General features: G+C 41.8%; 1 long non-coding RNA gene across 2 annotated transcripts; it reads left to right on the forward strand.

Annotated features, from left to right (window-relative positions):
* Positions 1-17,894: 17,894 nt before the first annotated feature.
* LOC144766708 (uncharacterized) lies at positions 17,895-20,051 on the forward strand. 2 transcript variants are annotated; one of them, XR_013597892.1, is made up of 5 exons: positions 17,895-17,981; positions 18,647-18,746; positions 19,083-19,180; positions 19,280-19,379; positions 19,790-20,051. It is a non-coding gene; the product is annotated as an uncharacterized LOC144766708 (long non-coding RNA). The 2 variants fall into 2 exon arrangements; XR_013597893.1 differs by lacking the exons at positions 19,083-19,180; positions 19,280-19,379 and having other exon boundaries at positions 19,790-20,048.
* The last annotated feature ends 1,601 nt before the right edge of the window (positions 20,052-21,652 follow it).

The following is a 21,652-nucleotide window of genomic DNA, read 5'->3' on the forward strand; positions in this document are numbered from 1 at the left end:
TTACTTATGGAATGTAGTAAAACAGTGATCACAGTTCTCACTATGTTGAGGCTGGACTACTGTAATAGTCTGTACTTCAATATTCAGGAAGGTTTAATGCAGAAGTTGCAACTTTTACAGAATACAGCTGCTAGACATGTGTCGGGCATCCCAAAATATGCTCCAATAGCAAAAGAGATTCGAAAACTACATTGGCTGCCAGTTAGGAAGCGTACCATGTTCAAGGCAATGTGTCTGGTTCACAAGGCACCTTACTGAGCAGGGTCGGCCTACTTTAAAGAACGATTGTACTGGCATAAGCCAAACAGAGCACTACACTCATCTGATGCTAAACTGGTCTGTGTGCCATTTGTTAAAAACGCCACTTGGGGTGGAAAAAGCTTTGTGGCAAATGTGGCCAAAGTGTGGAACAAGCTTCCCCTAAATCTTGGAGGTATACCGAGCCTTTTGGCCTTTTGAAAAGCTTTAAAAACGTATCTGTTTACCGATTAATTTACCAATTAGTATGTCACCGGTTTGATCCTCAGGCAATATTTCACAAAGCCCCAGGACACCTACGGGTAACAGTACTGCTCAACAAATGTTATAATATTAATTTAGTATAAATACATATATTTTATATATATACCTGGTGTGGTTCTCATTTCATTTGGTCATTCACGAGATTAAAGACTGGTAAAACAAACTGCTTTACATTCCTCCAAGACTTAGCCTGAAGGCTGCTCTCCACAGCTACCACTAGGATAGCTTTCTATAAAGGTTGTCTTTAACCTACCATCAATAAGGGGTTGTTTGGACTGGTGCAAGGTGCCCCACTAGAATAGTGGACAGCATATGCCAGGCCAACTTCTCACAGTAACATGTTGCAAAATTATGAACAATGTCAGCCTTGGATGTATCACAGTAAAAACAAATTGATGTTTCCCTCAGGCCCGACTTATACCGCTTGAGTGATGTATAATATATTTAATTTAAAAGATTGAAAGAGTGTGCCTTAAACCGGGAGACACTGAGAAAGCCATGGGCCAGCAAGTTTGTTTGATGTATGTCCAACACAGAGACATTACACTGCCAACTTAGTGCCCACCGAACAGCGAGTATCTCAAATGTATTAATCGTGTTACCCTGATGCCCTAGAATCCAATAGAAGGCATTTATAAAATATGTTTCTTAATCTTGGTAAAACGCTTGAGAAATTTATTATGATTCATACCAATTTCACTATCAGGGAGTTGCTATATAAATTCTCTTATGTGCAGAGCATAAAGTTCCTGCTCATAGCATGAAACGATAACGATATACCATTCCAAAGAAATTGACCCAGATGTTGAATTTTTGCTATGCACCAACATTTAAGAAAGCTTTTGTGAAAAGAGGATGGAAAATAGGGGTTATTATCTAACTGAGTATATTGGTGGAACCTTGGTACCTGACAAAGGCCTCGAATAACCCACTAGACCTGATGGTAGACTAATAATGTCTCAAACTGCGTATGCTTGAATTAAGCAGCATCATTCAATTCTTGATTTGGCTTAATGGTTGTAGAGATAGTCTGTTGTTCGGGAATTAAGCCTACAAGATTCCATAAGGTAGAACCTACTACTGTAGAGAGCTAAAACATAAATGCAGCTAGGTGGTAATTCCCAAAAATTGGAAGTGCGAACCCCCCTCTCTACTTGGGAGTTGGAGATAGCGAATGGCGCACCGGGTTTTTTGTAAACTTAAATGCGTTTTTGCCAACAACTTTCAATTTTAGAAAACTACCTTCTCAATGAATACTAATGAATGGACCTTAATAATTATAGATAGCGTGGCAATACCGTCATCTTAATGATATTACATCTCCCAATCTGACCGAGATGCAGTCTGTCCCATTTTCTGAACATAGATAGGGTTTCACAATATAGTGCATCATACTCCAGGGATACCACAGTATCTATGTTGAAGAATTTATATAAAATCCAAGACATTTGGCCGAGGTTACAGAGTGAGGTTCATCTTCATTAGATTCCTTAATAATGTAACTTCCTTTTTATCAATGTTTAACTTGTAGCCCCCAAACCTGCCCAAACACCAAAGCTGCGTCCTCTATTACTAGCAGTGCCATTGCCGGAGATAACGTAAGCTCAGCAATATCATCAGCATAGACTGATAGCTTGGCTTCCCAATTATGCAGCCTCAATGAAGTCCACTTTAATACTCTAATATAGGGGTCCAAGTATAAGGTGAACAGCAGCGGGGAAGAAGGACACCCATGCCTAGTTCCACAGCCTATCTGAGTCTGAGACCATTCCCATATATGAAACCCTCGTAGTCAGAGTTGAATATATTTCCTTGCTCCTGGACAAGTTGCCAAACCCTAACACCATCTCTGGCATGACAGTCCATAGATACAGCCAGGAGGCCCTGAAAAATGCTTTTTCAGTATCCAAAAGGATCTAGGTATAAATTTTGTTAATTGCAATTTATGAGGGAGATGGGAAGGTATGAGTCACAACTTAGAGGATCTTAGAGATATATGTTTCTCCTCATGAAGGTGGAACTGATGTTTAAAAGGCAGCTGAATTAACTACGGTCAGGATGTTCTTAAACTGCTCATAAAACTTGGTTGAGATCGAATCTGGTCCTGCTGCTTTACCACTTGGTAGTTGCATAATAGGTGTTTCAACCTTTGCCCTGATTATGGTATCATCCAGCATCACTTTTCCCCCCTTTGAAATCTGATTAGGCTTCAAAATTTGCACATATGATTCAATCATTTCCTGAGTGGCAACACATTTTTCCTTATATAGGGCCAAGTAAAACTGATGGAAAACTGCTAAAATCTTAGGGCCTTTTGTTACCATTTTCCCAGCTGACTCCCTAATACCCCGAATCAGGTTGTTATAACTCTTTTCCTCCAGTTGGAAGACCAAAACCTGTCCTATCTCCTCACTGTTTTCAAAGCATAATAAGCAATTTGCTTGATATTTAGTGCAGGCTCTCTTCCAAATCAGTTTTTTAACTGCATCTGAAGGATAGCCAGCTGCTGGAAGAGCTTTAAAGTATTATCTACACAATGCGAGATCTTTTGAGAGGATGAGTGTGCCAATTCCAGCTGAACAAGCCTTTCCTGCAGCCTAATCTCTGTCGACCGCTCCTTCTTAATCAATCAATCAATCACTTGTAGAGCGCGCTACTCACCCGTGAGGGTCTCAAGCTGCTTTGGGGTGGGGGGGTGGGGGGGGGAGCTTACCTTTTATAGCTATTAGTCCGACCCCGAATATTAGCCTTTAAAGCATCCCAGACCATTTTTGAGTGGGCAGTCCCCCTGTTAATATGAATAAATTTGCTCAAGTCTGTATGCATAAAATTTATAGAATGACTGTTCAATAAAAGCTTATTTCTATTTACGTCGGGACAGAGAATCAGGCACACAACTAGATTCAAGGTTATGAACTGATACAATACGTCGGTCGAAATAAAATTGTCACTGTAGGCGGCAGGAGACTATGACTGACAAAAACCATATCGAGCCGGGAGATGTGCCATGAGGAAAGAATGAAGGCAAATCCTGACTCATCGGCTGATGAGTTTACCAAACATCTAACAAAGTATATGTTGTACTAATCTGCTTAACAGCTGCCTGAGACATGGCTATTCTCCCCCAAGTAGCAAAAAGATGAGCTGTTGCGTCCACCCCAGCTCCATGGCAAGACTGAAGTTCCCACACATAACCATTGGATTTGGCCATATACTGAGTTCGCCTGAATAGGCAATTAAAGAAATAGGGGTCATCCATATTGTGGGCATAGACCACAGTGACTGTTAAAGTTAAGCTGCAATTGCCTATACATACAATTAACCATCTCTCAAACATATCAGTTTTAACCCGACTAGCAGACCATCCTTTTCCCTGAGAGATCAGAGCAACTCCTATCTTTTAGGCATCAATCCCAAATGCAGAAAAAAATATTGTTTCCTAAACTGTAAAGCTTAAGTTATGCCTCAGTAGAAAGATGGGTCTCCTGAATGCAGAGAGGATGTGGATTGAGCATACATAGTTCTTCCAACACATATATTCTTTCCACATTGGAATGCACATTGTTACTCTTCCAACTTAGGGGCCGATTCCAATCTTGCTTGGTAAGCCCTCCATACGAATCCGACCTGGAGGGCTTTCTAAGCGAGATGCGCTGTGCGAGTCCAACCGAGCGAGTAGGATGCAACCGCATGGTTAGGGACTTGGTTCGGCCGCACTCCAATAGCATTCTATGGGAGCGTGTGTACGGACGCGTACACAGGCTCCCATAGCAAAAAAGGGGTGGGTGGGGAAAAGCGAACACACCGTTGTGGGCAACCCATTTTGCCCGCCACACTGCAAATGCTTGGATCGGGGGGACCCATGCGCACCCCTGGTGACCGATTCGGAGTGCTCCGGGGAAAGAGGGCCCTGCTCTGGCCCACCCGAATTCCGATTCCGACAGCTGCTTACACTCGCTGAGACCGAGTTGATACAGCTGTCAAATCGTGCATCGTACTTGCCGTTCAGAATCTGGCTCCTTTGCGTGGCACGATTTGGCTCCCTACAAGTCAGACGGATAGATTCAGGCTTGTAAACAATTCGGTCAGTATGGACGCAATCTTCTCATCGTATTTGGTCGTTTGTAACGGGGGACGATTTGGACAGAAAGATAGGCTCTGAATCAGATTTGCTCTTTATGAATCCTTTGGAGGCTTTCCTTATGAGATCAGAATCGAATGTTCAATGTCTCTGACACCAGTGCAATCCCTCCTCTTTTTAACTGAACTAACTCACGTGCCCTTACATGATCCCTACAAAAACCCAAAACCCATCAATCCCCCCACCCCAGACCACACCACCCAAACCCATTTCTATCCCACTCAGTCGAGTAGGATTTTGTTGTAACCCTAGGTATGAATCCACACCACTCCCAGCAATTGTGGCAGTTCGGCCCACACCCAGCCCCCCTCCCCAACCCAGGGAAAATCACAAAAGATGAAAAGAGTGATTGGATACCCCCCACCAGATTATAAACAAGCATTGGAAACAAAAAGGGTCTTGCATTTCCTTGAGTTAGAGCTATTGACGTTGTAAATAACAGTTTTTTATCGATGTGTTTTGGTTTGGAGTGAGTGGATGTATGTGGTTTGGAATTGTTATTTGAGGAATTGTGCGGCATGGAATTGTGTGGTTGGAGTCGATTTGTCTTGTGGAAGTACGCGGCATGGTGTGCTGTGAAAATTTGTGAAAGAGTAATTATGTGGCATTGGGTGCACTGAAATTATATGAAGTGGGATTGTGTGTTAGGGAGTGTAAATATAGACTGTTATTTTGTGTTGTGGAGTGGTATATAGTGGAGTTTAATTAAGTGGGTGTGCTGTTGAATTTTGTGGTATGATGTGGAAATGTGTGGTTTGGATTTGATGTATGTGATGTGCTGTGTCATTGTGTTGTTGAGTTGAAATATGGGGTTTGTTGTTGAATTATGTGCTGTGGATTGGAAATGTGTGGGGTTAAATTCTGTGGCATGGATCTGTGTGGATAGCTTTGCCTTTCTGGTGCTAAAAAAACCAAATAGGTATTAGCTAAGCTGCAGATATGTGTGTGTGTGCGTGTTAAAAAAGAATTAGAGTTAGAGCTATTAGTGTTGTAAATTAAATGTGCCTTATGTATGTGATATGGAGTGAATTGGATGTAAGTGGTGTGTATTGGAATTATGTGGTTTGGATTGGAATTGTTAGTTGTGAAATTGTGTAGTGTTGAGTGGATTTGTGTAGTGGAATTATGTTGCATGGTATACAGTGGTATTATGTGGATAGTACTTATATGTTTTTGAGTATATTAGAATTTTGTGGAGTGGGATATTGTGTGATGAGTGTAATTATGTGAGATGTTATTTTGTGTTGTGGAGTGTTATGCAGTGGAGTTTAGATATGTGGTGTGTTGTTGAATTTTATGGTATGCTTTTGAATTATGTGTTGTGAATTGGATATATGTGGTATGTAGTGGAAGGGTGCTTGGAATTATGTGGTTTGGTGTGGAATTGTGTGATGTGGAATGACTTTGTGTGGAGCTGAATAGTGTGGCATGGAACAGTGGCATTGAGTGAATTTGTGCTGAGTGGAATTATGTGGCATGGTGTGGAGTGTATTTATGTGGATAGGTGTTATGTGGAATATAGTCAATATATGTGGGGATTTATTTATGTGGTATTGAGTTGCAGGGTTTCCGGAGATTTGTACTTGACAGCAATTCTGTGAAGACTTGCTGTATAAGTGTTTTGCAAGGTTATGGGAGACTGCATGCCTTTGTGTTTGCTGCTAAAACCAGGCGAGCCATTAAATCACAGGGTTAACAGCTGCTAAAGGGCTTGTTGGCATGGACTAAACCCATTTAGTGATTCGGTGATAGGTTATCGAATCACTAAATGGGTATAGACATGCATTAGAGATTACTATTTGAAAAAGGGGTGTTTAGTGTGTCTCTTCCAAAGAGCGAATTATAATGCAATGTATTAAAGTTTTCACCTGAAATCTAGTTTCAAAGCATTGAACAGTTACAGACTCCCAGGTTGGGGTGGTAACCCATTCAAAAAAGAGGAAGAGGTCCCTGTTAGACTCCTTCCCCTTTGTGGATGTAAAATAAAGTTTTGTTTGGAAGTGGGCTGTGGGCTGTGGGCTGTGGGCAGTGGTCCACAAGACATTAAAAAAATCTTAAATGCAGACCTGTTTCCTTTAAAGAAAATGGATTGAATTTAAAAAACAAATATACTTTATTGAAATGCAATCACAGACATGGTGGTCTACTGACACCAACAGGTCATCATCCCTGTGATGGTATCCAATTGTAGCGAGTCACAATTTTTAAGCTAGCTCATCAGTGTGGATGAGGTCAGTCAGAGTGAGACCTGGAAGTTTGTAAACAAATCTACTAGTACGTAGTTCATTTCACGAAATTCCACACTGTTTGCAAATAAACTAGTTACCAGTATCGCCCAGAATTTTAGACAATTGTTAGTACTACTAAGATAAATTAAATAATTTGATTTAAATTATTAAAAAGTACAGCAATTTGCATTTTTTCACTGTTGGCATTAGCGTTAGGTTAAGATTATTTATTAATTCAATGAATAAAAAAGTAAATTATAGAAACAGTGTAACGTTAACACTAGGAAAAGATTAAGAATAATTATTTAACAAAACTGCAGTATTTTTGGGTGGAAAGATGTTTGTGCTATTGACTTGCATGTGTTTTATGCATTTATCTAATTGAAACAAACTGATTTCATTTGAATTCATTTACATTTTACTTAGGGTCAGGATGAGTATTAGCGTTCGGTTAAGGAAAAATAATTTTCAAGTTATAACTAAACTTTAACTAAGAACGAGTATTGGAGGTAGGATCAGGTGTAATGCGTTGTAATACATCTTTAATTAAGAAATAGGATTAGAGTTGGCATAGGGGTCATCTTCATACACCTAATTCAGTTTCGTTTGCTTTAAGGCTAAGTATACAAATAAGGTTGGTTTAGGTTAAATGAACCCATTTGAAATTGTTTATTTTAGAAAATGATTTCCTTAAAAACATTGTACAATATAAAGCAATTCCAGTAACATACAACTTTTGAAAACCAGTTCATTTATCATTCAACTTAATGATAGTTATAGCAAATTTGTAAAACAAATTGCAGGTTGTTCATCATGTCATTAGGTCTTGGCCTAAAACACCCTGTTAATTACTAAATGGGACAGTCCACTTGATATAAAAAATTGCTCATTTCCATTAAGAATTACTGATGCTGCAGAACATTTTGCCATGATGCCTGATTCTAGTAGTGAACACTCAATTTGACGTATAGCAACCTCAAAAATCATGCCATAGCCTATACGGAAAAATAATCCTTTTATGCATATCATAAAACAGGTTGTGCGATAAACAAAGTTCCCTTGAGGTATCCTCTCTTGCTTGCACACGATGGATACCAATTACCGAGTAATGGACAAGATAAGAGAGAATAAAGTACAAATGCATTGTTTGAATCATCAATATTTATCTGTGAGAACTAAGTCCCCGGATTTATTTAAAATAAAACATACCACATAATAGGCACAATAAATAATAGAACGTATTCATCATCTCTTGAAATAACACTTTCAAATGTATGTCGGACATTAAAATTGCAAGCCTCTCTGTTTCCGCAGAAGTCCTACTGAAAATAGGTAGCTACTCACAGTAAACACGATATGACTGGCTGTATCACTTTTCATACCCTTAGGGATTGTAGATGTTGCCTAAGTTCTAGGTTGCGGCATGAAGGACATATCCATTTCTTTCTAGGCCACTCAATTGCTGAACAAAACAAAAAAAACATGTGCCACATTTTCTTTAGCATGAGAGTGGCATAAGCTACAGTGGTAGTCCCCAAACTCACCATTGCCATTTTTTTACATTTTATTGCATAAAATCTAATTTCTAAGATGTCATAACGAAATTTAGTATAAAGTGTCTTTGCAAACTGAGGTTGTATGACGTCCAAAAACAATTAAAAAACAAGGAGTAGGTTTAACATCCCAAAATTGTGCAAACTATCTCCCCAGCCTAGAACTTTGGTGAAGGTTGGCACTAACATGCTCCCAATAGATCATTTTAAATATTTTTTTTTAGAAAGCATTGTCAAAGAGTGAGGATCGGTTCAGTAAGATCTTAAACCTAGCTTAACAAATACAGTTTCATTATGCCGAAAACACAGAAAGCTGATGGAATCAATCTCCAGAAGTTCCCTCAAGCTCTCCCTACACAAGTAAGTTCCTGAAATGACCAAATCCTCACCCAATACAGAAGGGGTCTTAAGGCTGTTGCATGCTCTACTCTCTTAAGAGCTATTTAATGAAACAAGGTAATAAGTACTTTTGGGGAGATGCTGTAAGGACCTTATGAAGTTGTTCTCATCCGATGTAAACATTTCAACATTATCTTAACCCCAAATTTCAGCACCATATAAAGCAGATGCCTGTGTTTTTGACTTATCACTTCAGTTACTGGAGAAATGGCTCTAAATGTTGTTTCCAGATTTTTTTTTATATTGCCATAGCAGTGAATTGGAGAATGGCTTGTGTTTTTTATGTGTGGGGTCCAAGACAGCTTACTATCCAGCATTATGCCCGGGTACTCAAATTTGGATACATTGTCAAGCTACTTCTGTTGCAAGCATATATTCTCACTGAAGGGCTTATTTGGTCTAATCTCCATGTATTTAGTGTTGGTTGCATTGATTTATAATCCATTCTTTTCACAATATGTGTTGAAGTTATCCAATAGAAACTGCAGTCCATTTGAGGTTTGTGACAACAAGAGGATGCTGTCTACAAAAAGGATTGCTGACCTTGGGGACCCTACTAATTTGGGGAAGTCATGCGCAGTTCTCGCAAGATATACGTCCAATGCAGGAAAGAAACGACGAGGAGGAGGAGGGCAGCCCGGGGACACCGCAGTACAGGGAAGTGTGTTTTTTTTTTTTTTTTTAATTAATTTGTCAATATTTTTTATTGTGGGGTGAGGCGGGTGGCGGAGCGGAGTTCCACAGAGTTTTTTCCCAACTCTGTGGACCTCTGGGTAGTCGCACGACGCCAGCTCCACCAGCTCCACCCGGGGTTACTTATGATCCATTTTAGCTTGGGAGCAGTTATCTACACAGTGTGTTTCCTGTGTATGTGTTATTCTTAGTACGTTCATTAGGTCGTTGAAAGGAGCTAGGATGTGAGTTCACTAAATGGGAGGGATTTGGGGGAGAAATGTCTCTGTTCTACTCTTCTATTCATGAGGGTCAAAACATGTGGGTGTTGTTGCAGTGAGTGCATGGGATGATGACTTGGTGTGATGATCACCCTTAGTTCTATTTTATCACTATCAACAATATTATTCTAAGCAGTGTTCCATGAACCTCTAGAACCCAGCCCATAATCTTGATAGATCTGATTTCTCGAAAAACAGGAAGATGGATGTACAACTTTGAGAGATGGTCCAAGATTGGCTAATCTCCCTCTCTGTGGAAAATCAATATGTTTGTTATGTGGTTCAATAATCTCTAAATGGTTTGCCATGGGTTGCCTCTCATCCCTGCCCCGAGCCCCCAGTATGTAGCAACAGGGATTTCACCAAATCTCTTAATTTCATATGCTCTTTTGTGAGTAGATCGATTTTTTGACTGAGCCACCTCAAGGTCAGGTCGTTTTGTATTCTATTTCCCAAATTTCCAGCATTATCTGACGGTCTACTATGCTCGGGAGGGGAAACATCCTTTACGACGCAACTTTTACCACGCAGTACCTTTACAACGCAGGATTTACAACGCAAGTCATTACAACGACTTGCCCTGGAGGGCGCTGTAGGATAAGTAATAGTTTAATTTACAATCCAAAACCTTCCCTACTATCCACGGGGACTGGAGTTGGAATAGTAAATTAAACTATTCACTATCCAGCACTCCCCAACGCAAGTCGTTGTAACGACTTGCGTTGTAAAACCTGCGTTGTAAAGGCATGCGTGGTAAAAGCATGCGTTGTAACGACATACATCCCTCGGGAGATGTCAGAGGGGAATACCTGTTTGTACAAGGATTGGAAGGATCCACTTCACCTACTTCAGTGATATTTGAACTAACTGATTTTGTTGTCTCACTAGATGGAATAGTTATTATGTGGTGAATAGATGTTTGCCCCTGAGCCTCAGTCGGAAAACAACCTTCACCCTGCCCCTCGGTTTGAGAGCTCATCACAGGTTTCATGTTAGTTGGAAATGTGTGCTTGTCGTGTTTCTTGTAGAACCGTGTCCTTTTGGAATTATGAACACCACCTGTTTGTCTCTTATTCCCTAGCATAGTGTCAACCTCTTCTAGGGAAACAGCCTTTACCACGAAGGCTGAACAAAAAACAGCCTTTACAATGAAGGCTGTACTACGCAAGCCCTACCGTGCATATGCCATAACCACGCATGTGCATGGTTAAGGCATATGCACAGTAGAGCTTGCAGACGGACGGAAGCAGAAAGAGATAGTGGTGAGGTAAGTAGGGTTGTTCTTAGGGGGTGGGGAGTAGAGTACTTTTTAGGGGGTGGAGGGTTTGGGGTAGTTTTTGGGGGATGGGGATTTGGGGTCGTTTTTAGGGGTGGGGGTTTGAGTAGTTTTAGTGGGTGGGGGATCGGGGTCGTTTTCAGGGCTTGGAGGGCAGTTTTAGGGTTCAGGGCGGGTCAGGGTCATTTTTAGGGCTTAAGAGCTAGTTAGTATTAAAGAGAAGAAAAAAGTTACACAATTTCTATTTTCAGCTGGTAAAGATAGCACAATATAAGCAGGCTATTTAGGAAATGTGAAGAAACCTCTTTTAGTCCAATTTGTGAGGAATGTAAAAACTTGGCCCAGGGGTGGAGGCCCTCTGAAAGAACATACATGCTGGAATTGAGAAATGTTTAAGCCCTCTTAAAGAGCCATGTGCTTTTAAGTTATCATAAAATCATCAACAATAGAGCAACATTAAATTAATATTAGGAGCATTGAGTTACAATGTTTTATTTTAAAATTGTAATTAGACCGGAGACCACGAGACAAAAAAAAGACAACAAACGTTCTGGCTGTACTTGGCTGGTGCAAGAATGCAATTATGGACGAATCCTCCTGAAGAATGCCGCTTCTGTAAGCTGAGTTACACAGAGTTACGCTAGTTACTTGTGTTTAAAACCAATGGCATGCCAAAGTACCTTGGGTGCTGTACCAACCCAAAAAGCAAAACCAAGGGGGGTGTTCTAGCCAGCCTCTTCTGGGCTGTGATGGGCAAGGACAGGCCTGCCCCTTGGCCTGGGCTTTGCTCGGGCATGGTCCGCTTGCGTTCCACGCAGCGGTAATCGAAGAAGAGCTTTAAAGCGCATAGAGGGTCAGGCTCTTCTTTTGCTCTACTCAGGGGTCTCTGGGCACTCTGGCACAATGGATTGTGGCACTAGCAAAGGTTTGTTTTCACTTCTTCACCTCAAGTATGGCTGTCGCCTGAATGTAGATGTTCTGAGAGCAGCCGCAAATGGTGAGCTTGCGTTCCAGATATGCAGTTGTGCTGGTCCTGACAGCTTTGTAGATGATACAGCTAATTTTGAGGAAGGTGCAGGCTGGCAAGACTGCCAATGAAGTACCATCAATGAGTGGGGGGAGAGGCCATCGTTTTTTAGACCCAGAATAGGGCATTATTCTGCGCGTAGGATGCCTTTACGAGGGGCCAGTGTGGTGACTGGGGGCTTTGGAGAAGGGCTTTGCCACAATCCAAATTGGAGAGTACAAAGGCTTGAAAAGCAGTTCTAACAATGTTTTCTTAGAGGAGTACTTTCACTTTCTTTAGTAGTGGTGACATGTTCAAGTTTTTCCAGATACATGTTATTGAGCCCAGTTGGGATTAGCTGTTTGTAATTCTTGGTGAACAACAGCAATTCTACTTTGGTGGGTTTAGGCCTCAGGTAGGTACTGTAAATGCCGGCCTTAATCAGTGGAAGCAGTGTTTAAGGTACTAGATGTCTGGAGGAGAGGATACCTTCAAATACTGTGCTGTTTTGTTGGCACATTGGTGGGTTGTGATGTTGTTATCTTTGAGAAGCTCTCCAACGTACTCCTTGTAGAGTTTGAAGATAACAGAAGAGAAGATGAAGTCCTCTGAAACTCAGCAGGTAATCTGGATCTTCTGGACCTGAAAGTGCCCAAATGAATGTACTTATGATGGTTGAATTGGTGGGAGGACGACTAATGATGGGCGTTTTCGCATAGATCCCAATTAAGTTGTCAGGGTATGGATGGGGGTGAGGTGATCAACAGTGTCAAAGGCAGCCGAGAAGTTCAGTAATCTCAGGAGGTAGGAGACAGCTTTATCTGTAGTCAGGAAGGCATAATTTATGATTCATGTGGTGACTGTCTCCTTGCTGCAGCGTGCTCTATGCCGGATAGATAGTCAGATTGAGAGGCAGAGTTTGAAGAAGGCCATTGTGGGGTGCAATGGGGAGAGTTGGGTGTCAGAGGAGATACAAGGTTGTGTCATGGATGTTGATGTTGTTAGAAATGGTGGTCTTTATTTGGCAGAGTTAGGTATCTTTGTCCAAATAGGGACCCTTCTTCCTAGTCAGGGTAAGGGGGAAACACTTTGAAAATAACCCCTAATCACCCCCTTGGTAGCTTGCAGGGATACAGGCTTATCTCAGAGTCAGTGTGTAACGCATTTGTGCACACACACAAATGTGATAACACTACAAATGGACACCAAACCAGTTTAGCAAAATACATAATTTTATCTAAACCAAATAGAACCAAAACGACAAAAATACAACACACAGTAATCCAAATATGACTTTTAGAAAGCAAACACAGGTCTGTCCATAGTAAACTATGGATGCAAAACTTTCAACACAAAGTACCTTGGATATGTCAAAATCATAAGCAAAAACAGTCACAGGGAAGGTGATGTGTCGGTTCCTTACTCCCAGAGAAGGTGATGCGTTGGTTCCTTACTCCAGGGGAGTTGATGCGTGGTTCCTTACCGCCACACAGGGAAGGTGATGCAACGGTTCCTTACTGAAGGGGAGGTGATGCGTCGGTTTCTTACTGTGCAGGGAGGTGATGCGTCAGTCTCTTACTGCGCCCAGAGCGTTCTTGTGGCCTTGGTTCCCAAGTGCGATGTGTTGCGCACTGGAAGCGAGACGGGGCTTTGCGAGGCTTCACGTCACCCAGCATTGGTGCTGGAGGCTGTGCAGGGAGGCTTCGCGTTGCCCAGCAGGACTCGGAGCAGCTTTGCGCCACCCAGTTTGGGTTTCGAGAGGCTTTGCACTGTTTCACGATCCTTCAGGCCGGTTCTTGCAGAGATCAGCTGGAAAACCCACTTCTGAGGCCTTTTGACTGGAGGGAGGCACCTCAGGGAAGGGTAGGACTCACAGATGGCAGAGTCAAGCTGCACCAACAGAGTTGCAGGAAGTCTTTTGTGTCCCTGAGACTTCTTAACAGGAGGCAAGCTCTACTTTAAGCCCTTGGAGATCTTCCTCAAGCAGGGGACACTGCACATAGCAAAGTCCTTGTCCACTCCTTGGCAGAAACAGCCACTACAGGCCAACCCCAGACAGCAGACAGTAAAGGGACAGTACTTCTCCTCCAGTTTCTCCAGCTCTTCTCCTTGGCAAAGGTTCCTCTTGAATTCCAGAAGTCTGGGTCCCACTTTTTATTGCACAAATTCCTTTGTTCTGTCATCTCTGTCTCTGGTGCAGCTTCCTGGCAGGAGGTGGAGCCAGCATTGTCCAAGGCAGGCCAGGCCCATTCAGGTGTGAAAGAAATCTCTTCTCCCTACTCTGAATGGAACCCAGGTCTATTCAGCCCAGCCCTGACTCATTCAGGAAAGGCAGGACACACATCAACCCCCCCAGTGGCTGTCTGAGAGAATGCACATCCCCAGCCCCTGTCACACCAAAGTCAACCCACAGCCCACCAATCCATAGTCCCACTTTACGGAGAGAGCATATGCACTTTAGTACTGATCAGCAGTGCTCAGAGTCATAAAACCAACACAAACAGAATCAAAAACAAGAGGCCAAAAAGCAGAAAGGCTGGGGGTAAACCTACTGAAAAAGTCAGGTCTAACAGATACGCTGTTGGATCTTCCGTATTTTTTCTTTAAAGAAATGGTTGATAGTATTAAATATGTACATGGAATGTGGGATGGGAGGTTCAGGTAGTGGGGATGATGTATTATTTGAATGTTTTGTTTGAAAAGTGCTCTGTTTCTGTTGGCAGCTTCATTGATGGTACTTGTATAGTATGTAGCTTTGACTGAAGTGATTGCAGAGGTCGCCCCCGAAGGGGGCCTCGAGAGCTGGCCTCATGAAAAACTCCAGGGCCCTGCAAGGAGCCGTTTCAGCCACCTGGAAGCGCCGTGAAGTAGAAGGGGTGCTTCCCTTGTGGCAAACTCACGCCAGAGAGGCACCCAGTCACCTGGTCAATTGGGAGGCCAGGTGATGTTTGAACCCCCCCCAATCACTATGCAACCCCAGTATCAGCCGGGAAATCATGGGGGAGGCTCTCCCCACACTATAGCTCACTACTACATCGTGGAGCTGGAGTGCGGTGCCAAATGTTTTTCTAGACCCACCCATCCACACCTACGCAGCAGCAGTGTTACAGTTCTGGTAGATAAGAGGAGTACATTGGCAGAGAAGAGGGGTACATTTGGTTGGTTATGGAGGCACATAACAGGGCGGTGTGTAGAAGGAGGGCCGCTCACTTTGGGATGCCTTGCAGCAAGGTGAGTAGGTCCGACAAAAGAGGGTAGCACACAGAGACGGAGCTCGCAGTCCAGACCCCGCCAGATGGCAGGGCATAAAAAGGAGACTAGCAAGGTAACAAGTTGGGGCCTAACTCCAGGGAGAGGCTATGCCTCACACGCAAAGGTGCGAAGAAACCAACAGAACAATGTTTGACCCCAAAAGTGGCAAGGAGGCAGATACCTGCAAAACAGAAGACTAATGAACTGTCAGGATGATTTATGACTCTATGATTTGCAATGAGTTATGATAAGCAAGTGCTTTATGACCAACAAATGATTTATGGCAAATGAGTTGTGACCGATAATGCAGAATGATTTCTGACCCCACTTTTTGACTGTTTGTGACACAAATGATTTATGATCCACAAATAATTTATGGCACATGATTTATGATGAGCACCAAAATGATTTATGACACCTGATTTATGATGTAATGATTTATGACCCTTGCCATAAAAGTATGTCCAGGGAATTACAAAATGAAGATGTCTATAAGGGTAATAAAACTGCGGCCTACAATGACCGCAAAAACTACAATCACTGTTGGCTATACTTTGGTAATACATCTATAATAATGTTGCATGACATCCTGGAATGGGCACAGTGCAAGTGTTATGAGTTGTTTGCAGATTACGCGGGTGGACTTCAATAGCCTGAGTTCATCATATGTCATGTTTTTCATCCATTTTCTATCATGTTTGTGGATGAAGCATTCGTTGTTGGTAACTTATTTTAAGTACCAAGGTGCTGAAGGATTGAACTTATACATTTATTTATCTGTTGGAATGGAGTTGGCCCCATTGTTTATCATAAATCGATTGAAGTGTGTGGATGTCAGACATCAAAGTGGCATGGCAAGAGATGAATTTGAGCATTCGGTTGCCATTGAAGAGGTCTTTCAAGTATCTGAAGGTTTTTTGTTCAATTTCAGTCATGTTTCTTCTGTGGATGCTGAGCAGGGTGATGATGATAGCAATATAGTTGTCTGGTATCATCGTATGGTAGGCTTGATATGCATGGTTAGTGATGTTGAGAAGAGAAGGTCTAGGATGAGGCCTTCGGAGAGTGTTGATTGAGTGAAATGCAGAGCAACATGGAGTGAGTCAGTAGGTTTCAGAAGGACGTATCTTATTTTTTTTATGCTGCGTTGTCTGGGAGGTTGAATTCTCTTTGGATGGATGATTTGGTCTAAACGTCCATGAATATATCAATTAAGTCCTTCTTCTTCCCATGAAGCCTGGAGATGAGGAGGACGTGGTGATCTGAGATGCAAAGAATGGGGAGAAGCATGTGGTGAGCTCCATGGAATTACCCATCCCTTGCCAATGATGAAGGAACAGAAGGACTTCTGGATGATGATGTGGAATCCTCTCTTCTTAAGAACATAGTCTGCATGCTGGATTCTGTAGTGTTTAGGGTGTAGGAAGAAGGATGTGTGGGATGTGAATGGATATCACTGAGCCATGTTTCTATGATGAATAGTGCATCAGGGTTGTGAGAGGTGATGCATTCTGTGATGTCAGGAGCATGGAGTGAAAAATAGAATGCATTGATAAACGTGAGATGGAATGTGTGTTAGGCAGCTTAAGGGTCTGTGCTGGTTAGTGGGATGTGCATGTGTTGTGAGGTTGTTATATGAGTGTTTGATGGTCTTGAACTGAATATGGTTGTTGGGATTGGTGATGTGGTGTGTTGGATGTGGCATATAATAAGAAAAGGGTCATACACTTTCGGAAATGGTTCATCATAGAACGTATAGATATGAATAAAAGAGGTGGTGACAGCACATTAAAAAGAAAGAACCGCGAACAGTGGTATATTTCTATCCTGGACACAGCCAGGCAAGGTCTAAATACTAGAGAGGACTGGATGACCATTGTGATTTGAGCATCTTCCTTCCCTTTTCTAATAAAGATGAAGCTTACACTGCCGCTGTGGGAACCTTTGGGGCTCCGTGGAGTGTCCACTGACTGACGCGTGTACCGGCCACGTGCCAGCCAGGGGATATGCACGGTACCCAATGTTCCCACAGCACATGCAGTGTGGTCAAATAATACCCTTGCAGACAAATGATAGAGATTCACTTTTCTCTGCTCTTCCCCCCCCCCCCCCCCCGCCTAATTTTGCCTTTTAATAAATGAAATCATTAGCCCAGGCAAAGCTAATTTTATTTCTTTAAGCGAAGCCTATTAAACTCATATGGACTATGGCACGATAAATATAGATCGTAATTAGGGACATGCAGGGGAGACCATTAATCCCTGTGTTTTGTATTGCTTCTTTATCGTTGGTTGCCGTCCCTGACATAAAAACGGAGCAGGGTTATGGTGGTTTTGGACTTACACCCCCCCGTTTGTCCAATGGATGCGGCATGAAGGTAACAGTTTACTTTCCATTTAAACCACGGACCGCCCTATTGAAATATAGGAATCACCGCTTTAATCTCGCGCGGATATGGGCCAATGTGTATCAAGTCATGGCCCTTTTAATTCTTGAACAAACTGTGGAGACGGGAGGCAATGTAGCAGAACAGCGCGCTTTCCCACAGGTGCAGTGCATTAGGTGGGATTTAAATAGCACACCCCCTCCGGTCCGTTTTTTACAAGCCGTGGGGCAAGACGATCGGAAGGACGCCAGAACCCGAGCAGGAGGTAAGAAGTATTGGGACTAGGGAGGATTTGCTGGACATGACAAAGCAAGTTGCCCTTTTCACGCTCGTGCGTTTTGTATTTCACTTTAGAGCCATAGACGCTCACATGACGATTAAAGTAGCAGGGAGTTAGGTAAACGAGTTAAACTATTGTGATAAGAGCCCGGGTTTAGCTACTTCAATCCATAACCTTCAAATGCCCCTTTTATTTTAAAATATTGAAACCTTATTTAGTCGGGGATACCAGTAAAACTACGGGGGTTGTAATCAGTGTGTCTGTACTTTATTTTAAAGCCTCCTCACGCACTGAACTATAGAAGCCTCATCAAAGCAAGGAAATTAGTTAAACTATCGGGGCACTTGCCAGTGTGTTAGCATTTTAAGTAGATCTGAGAGCCCCCAGACGCACTGAATGATTGAGGCCTTATGGGGTTGGGGGGAATTTAATTAACCAAGTGCGCGCAGGTTTTGGGCAACAACTACATACCTATAAAACTATAAGAACTTTGGGTAATTGGTAGACCCTTTAGTATTGCGCCCACGAGATGGCAAGTTTCTAAAATTACCTTCAGAATACACCCTAATATATAATGATAAAGGGTCTAGTGCCAACGATCTCGCAGATTAATACTATTTTACATGTACAATTTTTGGGATTACTTTTAGATCCTACCCTTCTATCATCACATAAATATAACTTGGATGAAGACTGAGGCTAAATACAGGCAACCAGTCCATTGACGTGCCACATCTTTTTACATTTCTGGTGAGTACATTTACGTTTACCCCCCGAAACAGCAGTTCGGGGATGGGTTAATAATTAAGGAATACAAACCAGGCACCTGTACAATTGTATCTCTATCACCCTACAGATATAGAAACAACTGTTTTCACTACCCCTAAAAAGAGAGAGGAAGGGAAAACGCGGATTCCTCCATTAAAATCGGTGACACTACGTGGGAGGACAAATATCCCCCAAGCGATTGGTAGTTCCTTTTTGGAAAATGTACGTAGGAGATAAGAAACCTAGAATGTATATGCCTGAAGGACAATGAACCACATTAATATGGCGGTCTGTCTGTTTATATGCTTACCTCAATAGCACCTAGATCTATAAGCGATCTGGAGCCCTAAGGAGCCCCGCCTTTTTTTATTTCGGAACATTTCTTGATTGGAGGAATACTCCTTTCGTGTTAATAGGTAGGTTACCTAGTATGGTGCCATATATTGTATTACAACAGAATGGCTAAGGTGGTCGGAATTCTAAATATAACAGGATCATTATCCCTTTGTTTATAGTGTTAAAATCCAAGAGCGTTGAAGCCATAAGGAGCCCCGCTCACATCACCAAGCGTGTGTGTTACAATTGTTCCCTGACCCACTCGAGCAATACAGTGAGGTGGGTAACATCATTGTGCTCCCTGGGGTGGCCGGGATATATGATGAGAAGTAGACCTGTAAAAGGATAAATGTGACAGGATGTGGATTGAATGGAATATGTGAATGGGACCCCGTGTACGGTTATGTTTCACAATACTTAGGTTGTAGGAGGGGCAAGAGACGGTCCCAGTATCTGGGCCAAAATACTTTGTTTGCCTGAAGAAGCTTTATGAACTTGATAAGTCTTGACGCGTTTTGATAAAATGCATCATTCAGGGGAAACAAAATGTACCAACTGTTTTTTCGCCTAAAGTTTGAGGGAGGTGGGTGCATGTTCACCAGGTTTCGTTAATTGATATATGTGTAGAACACTGATATGACATGTTTAAACAAATAATAACACTTTGCCTATATATGTTTTCTAATTAGGAATATTGGTTATTTGTTCAACTGAAAGAGAACAGTTTATATACCTTGTCCTGAAGAAGGTGGCTTATAATCACAAAAGGGCCATCGAAACGCATCGACGTATTACATGGAGTTGCATCCAGGAATCTGATAGGGTGGCGAATAGATGAGATAATTTGTGGACACCCATAATATATGATTATAATGAATTCCATAAGGAGTAACCAATTAATGATGTGCTTATGATTATACACTGTTTTGTTTTCTGATGGTTGTTTTTTATATTGTTTTTTATATTGTTAACACATAGGTGTTTTTTAATTTTTAAACTGTGTCTGTTTAAAATTGTCTTTTGATGATTTAACTATTGTATAAATTACATGAAGTGTATTAAATTTGTTTACTTTTGCATATCAGTTGTTTTTGAGTATTGTTATACATAACTGACTATAGTGGGCCCTGGATGATTCATTCCGATGTCGCTTCCGGCGACACTTGAGCTACGGTGTATGTATGTGGTTGAGTGAAGATCAATTGTTGATCGCGGCTTAGTGCAAAATTATTCCCAGGAGAAACTTCCTCTTTTCTTACCTGTGGTACCCCTTCTCTTGGGTGTGGGGTCGCTCCCATTCTCTCCTTTGACATATAATGAGATCTTGCCTTGCTGGTTGCAGTGGAGCCTAAGCAGGAGACACCACTGTCTGTGGCCGCCCTTTGCTCTGGATGTCAAGGTGGTAGGATATTGTAAGTAATGGACTGCAGAAAGTGATGCTGGCAAATGCAGTGATGTCACTGCCTAAAAAAGTGGATGCTGGGGAATGAAGTCTGCTATTGAAGGGAAAACAATTATGTCACTTGCTCTAGAGATAGATTCTTCAAAATCATATGATGTTGATTCTTGTGTCAGTGGATGTTGGAGAATTACATGTTTGCTATTTTTTGGGGGGAACTATATTGAAGAGTCAGCAATGTTAAGAACACCAATATTTTTGTTTTTGTAACAGTAACTATATTTAATTTGGGTATAGGCTACACATACAATAATTTGAATATGGGAATCTCGTCTAACATTTTCAAGGGCGATGAAAATTGCAGATATATTCATCCTGTTTAGTTAAAAAAGAAATCAATTATGCTGTTGTTTGCCAATATTAGAGTGGAGTATCAGAAGGTAAGTATAAAGCCAGTCTCTGATAAAGGGCAAAATATCACTTTACCCAGTAGTGGACATTTTGTTTGCAGACAACTATTGTGTACAATACAATCATTTCCTTGCAACGATAATTCCACTCATAAGTAGGCACACAGGGAGGCAGTTCAGTTGGGATGTTGTTTTTCTTTTCATGTCTTGCCAAATCATTCTGCAAATGCTCTTGGCTCCCGACAAGTGGCTTTGGATTGCTTATTGCATTCTGTTGTTTTATCACAAATAAACAGATTTAAACCTAAAAGTAGGCACACACTTCACATACAAAGGGACATTAGTAACTTCACAATTCTTGAGGCGTTGACATACTGCTCAAACGCCATATGCATGAGCACCATTCGAAACGGAAAATAGGTGCCATGGGATTATCATTCAACAGCAAACATGTTTAACATAGATGAAGAGAATATGAGACACCTTCTGAGAAAGAGAATGAATTACACGTGAACTGTAAAATATTTGTTGGGGAAAGACGTCCATAGCCTAAACATAGAATTAAAAAATATAGGGCCATATGTATCAAGCAGCAATGCTTTCGCAAACCCCGAAATTCGCAGAATTTAGGCGTTTGCGTACGCATTAGTGCAAAATGGTATGTATCAAATAAATCTGCGTGCAAAATAAGGTATTGCAAATTTTGCGATTCCTTAAATGCAATGTGTGAAGAATAAAAAAAA

Source organism: Lissotriton helveticus, chromosome 7 (assembly GCF_964261635.1).
Source record: "Lissotriton helveticus chromosome 7, aLisHel1.1, whole genome shotgun sequence".
Classification (NCBI taxonomy): Eukaryota; Metazoa; Chordata; class Amphibia; order Caudata; family Salamandridae; genus Lissotriton; species Lissotriton helveticus.